Source organism: Schistocerca serialis, chromosome 2 (assembly GCF_023864345.2).
Source record: "Schistocerca serialis cubense isolate TAMUIC-IGC-003099 chromosome 2, iqSchSeri2.2, whole genome shotgun sequence".
NCBI classification, from domain to species: Eukaryota; Metazoa; Arthropoda; class Insecta; order Orthoptera; family Acrididae; genus Schistocerca; species Schistocerca serialis.
Window position 1 is genome coordinate 861,459,847 of NC_064639.1, and position 7,103 is coordinate 861,466,949.

The 7,103-nt window shown below is 50.1% G+C and overlaps 1 pseudogene; it reads left to right on the top strand.

Moving 5' to 3' along the window:
- The first annotated feature begins 6,638 nt into the window (after window positions 1-6,638).
- LOC126459581 (5S ribosomal RNA) lies at window positions 6,639-6,756 on the top strand (annotated as a pseudogene).
- Window positions 6,757-7,103: the final 347 nt, after the last annotated feature.

Genomic DNA, 7,103 nt, shown 5'->3' on the forward strand with positions numbered 1-7,103 from the left:
TGAATAACCGTTCATCATCTGCATTTCTTCTTGGTGTTGAAATTTTAATGGCCAGTAGTGTAGTAAGATTCCTCAGCCTGGGCTACTCTTAGGGTGCAATCAACGTTTTTGGAAAAGCCCCTCCCCGCCGTCAGCCACTGCCGTCCTTCCGTCCGTCCATACACCGGCCACCGCTCAGTGCTTGCCACTGCCCCCGTCGTCCGCTGCCGCCACCATCCGTCCATCCGTCCATCAGCCGCCGCCACCCCACCAGCCGCCGCTGCCCGGTGTTCGCCACCGTCGCCGTCCGCTGCTCTCCGCCGCCTGGTGCTCGCAGCAGCCGCCACCCGGTAATCGTCACTGCTGCCCCACATATTAGTTCTTTTCCCACTTCGGTGACTCCTCTCACCAGTGAACAACGCATTCCGTCTTGGACACCCCTCCAACTACCACCATCATTTACACCTCCCCTTCACCTGCACCCACTGTTACCTCGTGGAATGCCTCTTCTGAGCTAAACCCATCTACTCCACCTCCCCTCCTCACGGTCCCATCCACTTCTATCTCTGCCTCATTCCTGTATCCCCACCTCCTCCTGCCCCTGCACCTGCTCCTGCCACTGCCTTTGCTCCTGCTCCTGCTCCCACCCTGCCCCCACTGTCACCTGCCAGGAAGCCTCTCCCCCCCTCTCCACTTACCCTGCTACAGCCGCTCCTGCTTCCCCCATCAGAGTAACCACCCACTGCACCATACAGTGCCCCACCTCTGTTCACAGTGCTCCTGCCTTACAAGAGAGGCCTGTCTCCCACCACCTACCAATCCATCGAATCCCTCACCCCTCCTCCCAGGCCTCATCCGCAAAACACCCTCCCAAACCCCCAAGCAGTGACCTCACCTCCACCCCTTCCTCCAAAAACCCACCACCCACCCCTGTTCCTTCTGAAACCCACATGAACTCCACCCCTCCTCCCACCTCCCCAGCCCCCGCCCTATGTACCTTCATCCTTGCCAACCCCAATCCCAAATTCCTAGATGCCTGCACCCTCACCCTCGAAATCTGTAAGTACATCCGCAGTGCCCCCATTACACAACTTATCCCCCACAGAGACTGTTCTCATCAAATCCCCCTCTCCTTCTTTCCACACTGATATCCTCCAGCACCTTCCTCACATCACCTTTGACTCCAATGCATCCCTCACCCCTTTCCTTACATCCCCCTCTCCTCATCAACCCAAACCCCTTGGCATCCGACAACCCTCACTGCCACAAAACTCAGCCCTGTGATCATGGAGGCAGAGGTGTTGGTGGAACTCACCACCCACCCCGCCCTTGAAATCTGCTCAGTCCGCTATATTTTCAACTCCTCTGGCCCTACCATCTCATGCATGCCTTTACTGAGTCCACCTCCTCCATAGATCACCTCCACACTCAGGGAGCCCTGATTTTCAACCACTGCCACCTGTCCTGTTACCCTCCTCAACCCTACTGCTCCCAGTGCTGTCTCCTGTACAATGACCACCTCACCCAAAATTGCAAGAACCCCCCCCCCCCACCTGCCCCATTGTAAATCCTCCCAATTCCCTTAAACAGTGTCCTAACCCCACCTCTCCTCTTTCCTACAACACCTGCGCTGAACCCCATCGCACCTACTCCTCCAAATGCAAAGGCAAGGCCCCTCCCACCAACCCTTAGCTTACTATCCCCATTCGCCCCATCGACCAGCCTATCCACCTCAACAATTCCCTTTGCCCTCCCCCTACAGCTGAAGACATCAACTGGTTCCTAACCATCAGTCTGCAGCATATCTGCCCCTTCTCACACCCCCACACCCTCCAGCATATCTCCCTTGCTGCCTGCTTGATCTTCTGTTTGAATACCTGTGACATCTACAACTACAAACAGGCCACCCTTTCCCTTCACCCACCTACACACTCTTGTATAAGCCTCTCTCTCCTCAAAAAATGGTTCAAATGCCTCTGAGCACTATGAGACTTAACATCTGAGGTCATCAGTCCGCTAGAACTTAGAACTACTTAAACCTAACTAACCTAAGGACATCACACACAATCATTCCCGAGGCAGGATTCGAACCTGCGAAAATAGTGGTGGCACGGTTCCAGGCTGTAGCGCCTAGAACAGCACGGCCACCCTGCCGACCCACTCTCTCCTCCCCCCACTTCCTTCCCCCCTCCCACCTCTTGGTGCATCGACAGTATCATCTTCTCAACCTAAACATTCACTTACTCCCTGTCACAAAATACTTCTTCATGCATATCCTGTCCCAGCACCAAGTCCACCCCTTTATTCTTAATGAAACCTTCCTCCAACATAACCATGTTGTCCACACCTCTCCCTATCACCTTCACTGCACTGAGAACCCCCTTCCTCTTGCACAAGACAGGGTCGTTATTAGCCACCTCAAGCAGCCAGCCACGGCCCCTCCTCAACTATCTGATTGAACACCTTCTCCTCAGCACCTTTTCTCCCTCCCTCACCATCACCTGTGCCACTATCTGTATCCATCCTGCAGCTCTTCTCCCCTATGACTTCATTTCCCATGTTGACTGTACCTTCCCCACCTATGTGATTGCTACTGACCTCACCATCCACAGCCATGACCCTGCCACCCTCTGGCAGTGGCATCAGCTCCTTTCCACCCTCCATGGTGACCTTGCTCCTCTCGCACAGCACACCTGTCTTGAAAGTAACTCCACCCCAGATGTCATCCTAATTTCCCCCAACCTCTTTGGTCACATCGCCACAGACATCCTTGTCCCATTGGTAGTGACCACCTCCCCACACTTCTCACCATCTCCTCTGCCCATGGCCCCCTCCTGCCCCTGTCCTGCTGCCCTTCTCAAGTCTGTCCACAATTACCGCCTTGCTGACTGGAATGCCTACCGGGAATCCATAGCCTCACAGGTCGAAAGATGCCCACTTATCTTTCACCATCCCACTGACATCACTCATCCCTCTTCCTTCCTCCAGAAGACCATCACTGACGATGTGGTGGCCCATGTTAAGACAAAACTCATCCGCCCTCTCTGCCCTATGCTGTCTCCACAGGCTGTCCTTCTTCTCCATGTATCCCTTAGGCTCTACTGCTCCTTCCTCCACACCCATTACTGGATACACTCCTCCACCAGCAGCAATTACAACAACACATCCACAACCTCCTCACATCAAAGAAATGCTGGGACTGGCGCCAGACATATGCCTCAACTCAACCTTCCCTGTCAACTCCTCCAAGCACTGGTCTGCTTTCCACCACCTTACTGATGCCCCAAATTACCCGCTTCTCCATGACAGCTGCTGCTTCCCTGACAACCTCAATGAGACTAACCATTTTGCTCCCTACCTCTCCAAGGTCTCCTCCATTCCTGACAATCCCCATTTTGACTACTCCCTCTTCCCCACCATTCTTGAATGCACTGATATCTCTCTCCTGCCACTTGCCCCCAGTTTTCTGTACTTAGATCAGTCACCTTCTTCTAACATAAACATTCACATTACCGCACATGACATCAAACTCGTCCTCTGTTCCAAATGCAACACCGTGCCTGGTCATGATGGTATCACCTACTGCCACCTCAAGGCGTCCCCTCTGTTCTTCCTGGCTGCCCTTGCTACCCTGTACAACATCCCCCTCTCCATGGGCTTTTACCCTGACCTGTGGAGGACTTCCCGTGTCCTGCTGTTCCCTAAACCCATCAAACCCCCCTCTACCCCTCTTCTTATCCTCCCATCTTCCTCTCCTCCATGTTCAATAAGGTCTTGGAGTCCATTCTCTCCCACCAAATCAACACCACTTTAACCAGCACCACTTTCTTCCTCTTACCCAGTGTGGCTTCCGGCCCTCCTTCTCAGCCAGCGACCAATTCCTTAACCTAACCAATCTCCTGTCCCTCCAACTTAACTCCCGACGCTCTGCTGTCTTTGTGTGCCTCGACTTCCGGAACGCCTATGACTGTTTCTGGCATCCCATGCTCCTCTTCAAACTCCAGACCAATGCTTACCCCATCAATTTCGTCCATCTTGTTGCTTCCTTCCTCTCCCATCGTCCCTCGTATGTCACTATCCACAATACCAACTCCCATACTTTCTATCCCGCTGCCAGCATGCCCCAAGGCTCCATCCTTTCCCTCTATATCCTGTATACTGCCAATATGCCCAAACCTCCCCCACATCTTCATCTCTTCCAATTAGCTGATGACACCGCCTTCCTGGCCCTTTATTCTACACTCCAACAATCCCAACGTACCCTTCAGAGCCACCTTGACCAGTTCTCTGCCTGGTGCAAGCTGTGGCTTCTTTGCATCAATCCTTCCAAGATCCAGGCAATAATCATAGGTTGTACCACCCACTTCTTCTGGCTTCAAGATTTTTACATCACCATTTATGGTCATCCTATCCACCTCACTCCTACCCTCAAATACCTTTGCCTCACCCTTGACTGTCACCTCACCTTGGCTCCCCATCTCTTTATGATCCAAAACAAAGCCCACAATAGACTCCATCTCCTGAAACTCCTGTCCAGACAGAAATGGGGACTGCATCCTTCCACCATCCTTCACACCTACAAATCCTTGATCCGCCCCATCCTTTTTTATGCCAGCATCACTTGGATTTCCACCCCTCCTAGATTCGATAAAGCTCTTCAAATCCTAGAATGTTATGCACTCTGCCTTGCCTTCCGTGTCACCTTCTGTCCCCCATGCACATCCTCTACGACCTCATCCCTTTCCCTCACCTTCTCCTTTTCCTCGAACACATCTGCCCCTGTACATATCCAACTGACTCGATCCCCCTTCCTCTCCGACCCTAGCCCATTGTCGCGCCTGTACCATTGTGTCCTGCCCTCTCTTCATCTCCACACCCTCCACCTCCTTTCCCAATGCAACTTTCAGCACCTACCCCTCCTGGATGATAAGCTACCAACTCTAACCCCACCTTCCTCCTCTTCTTCCTCAGGGCTCCCTCTCCCCTCCTCTTCCCTTTCCCTGAGCAGTTTTCCTCCCTCCTACGCCCTCCCCTTTGCCATGGCCTGCTTCTGTGTCTCTACTCCCTACTGCCCTGCTTGTCTCCTGCCTCTTGGTGTGCCACCTGCCCCCCCCCCCCCCCGCCTCCAGCAACCCCCCCCCCCCCCATTGCACCGTCCTCTCCCCTCCTTTTCCCTCCTCTCAGGCCTACCATCCCTCGGCAGGTTCCTACTAGAGAACTTTATTCTTCATGTGTGTTCCACTGCTTGTAGTGGTTTTTTAAGTGTCTCTCGCTCTGTGTGTTTTTATACTGTGGCCGACTTTTAACTTGTGTGTGCGACTTCAGTGTATTTTAAGTGCTTCACAAATCGCCGACTGTGTTATTTTATCTGTATGTAACCTTTTTATTTGTCTCCCAATAAACTTCCACGTGTTAATGTATATTTTAACTTCCATTGTCTCCACTTACTATGTCTTTATATCCCCCTTTTTCCTCCTTTTTTATGTATCAATTTGCTCTTTGATTATTTGTATGCCACTTGACTGAAGAGCGGATTACAATAAAGAAAAAAAAGCCATGGCATGAGTTCTCAGCTGGACTCAGCAGCAGAAGCAGCATTCTCCCGAAGATGGCGAAAGTTGGATCGCCGAAATATTGAATCCAGTTGATTTTAGGATCCAGCAACAAACCCGAAGAGACTTTCAAGCACTGATAACTTTACCTATTTTCTGTAGTAATGTCTGATGGGATAAATGCAATCACTGGTTTTATAATGTTACTTATAATCTGTCTTGATTGCAAACAATTTTTATTCACATGACCGGTTTCGGTTCCTCTAGAACCATCTTCAGATCTGCAATTTCGGTTACAGGAGTAACATGTCCAACCACAGAAAAAACAGCATGTGAAGTTTGCTGTGGTTGGATGGGCTACTCCTGTAACCGAAATTGCAGATCTGAAGATGGTTCTAGAGGAACCGTAACCGGTCATGTGAATAAACATTTTTGCAATCAAGACGGATTATAAGTAACATTACAATGCAAATTTTACGAATAAAGACTACTCGTTTTTTAAAAAACGATTTGAGAAAAAAAGAACAAGTTTAGCGCTGCTGCTATGGCTAATTGATACTTCAATTTTTTACTCGGTTGTTGGTAAAAATAAAAAACACTTGTTCTAACTGAGACCAAACAAATACCGAAAATACTGTTTATTTGAAACTAAAATACACGTATCGATTTTAACCAGTCCGTTTTTCCCATTCCAACTTTACACATCAAGATGGCGTGTGAATTGGGTTGCCGTATCTAACACTCTGAGATGGGGTTACAGAAATGAAGTAACAAATTATTTAGTATATTAACTTTTTATTCAGAACACAAATACATGAAACTTGTTGCGGCAGAAGTACTTGGTACACCATAGTTTTCGGAAATTTCACCTTTCCCTGCATGTCTTTTTTCCCTCTTATGTATTTCTAAAACTCTTTGCAAGTCAGCTTGTAGTTAAACTAGCACTGTAAGACTGATTCCACAGTCCCTGACAGCAGTCTATATCTCTCATAAGTCCACTTGGTCGACATCAACGAAAATACTCTTTCCACAGTGGCGTTGTGTGCGGGAATAGGAAACAGATATTCACATTATTTTAGCATTTGGCATTGGTATTCAGGATTTTTGGCCAACGGCCTTGCCGCAGTGGTAACACCAGTTCTCGTCAGATCACCGAAGTTAAGCGCTGTCGGGCTTGGCTAGCACTTGGATGGGTGACCGTTCGGTCTGCCGAGCGCTGTTGGCGAGCGGGGTGCACTCAGACCTTGTGAGGCAAACTGAGAAGTTACTTGATTGAGAAGTAGCGGCTCTGGTCTCGTAAACTGACATACGGCCGGGAGAGCGGTGTGCTGACCACATGCGTCTCCATATCCACATCCAGTGACGCCTTTGGCCTGAGGATGACACGGCGGCCGGTCGGTGCCGTTGGGCCTTCCAAGGTCTGTTCCGACGGAATAGTAGTAGTTTAGGATTTTTGATTTCCTTAAGAAAGTAGATTCATCTTCCTTCCACAGAGTGTTTGGACTCCCACTCTTCCAAGTCAGGCTTAGTTTTTAAAAAAACTCTTCAGATCCTTACATTCCTGAAAACAAT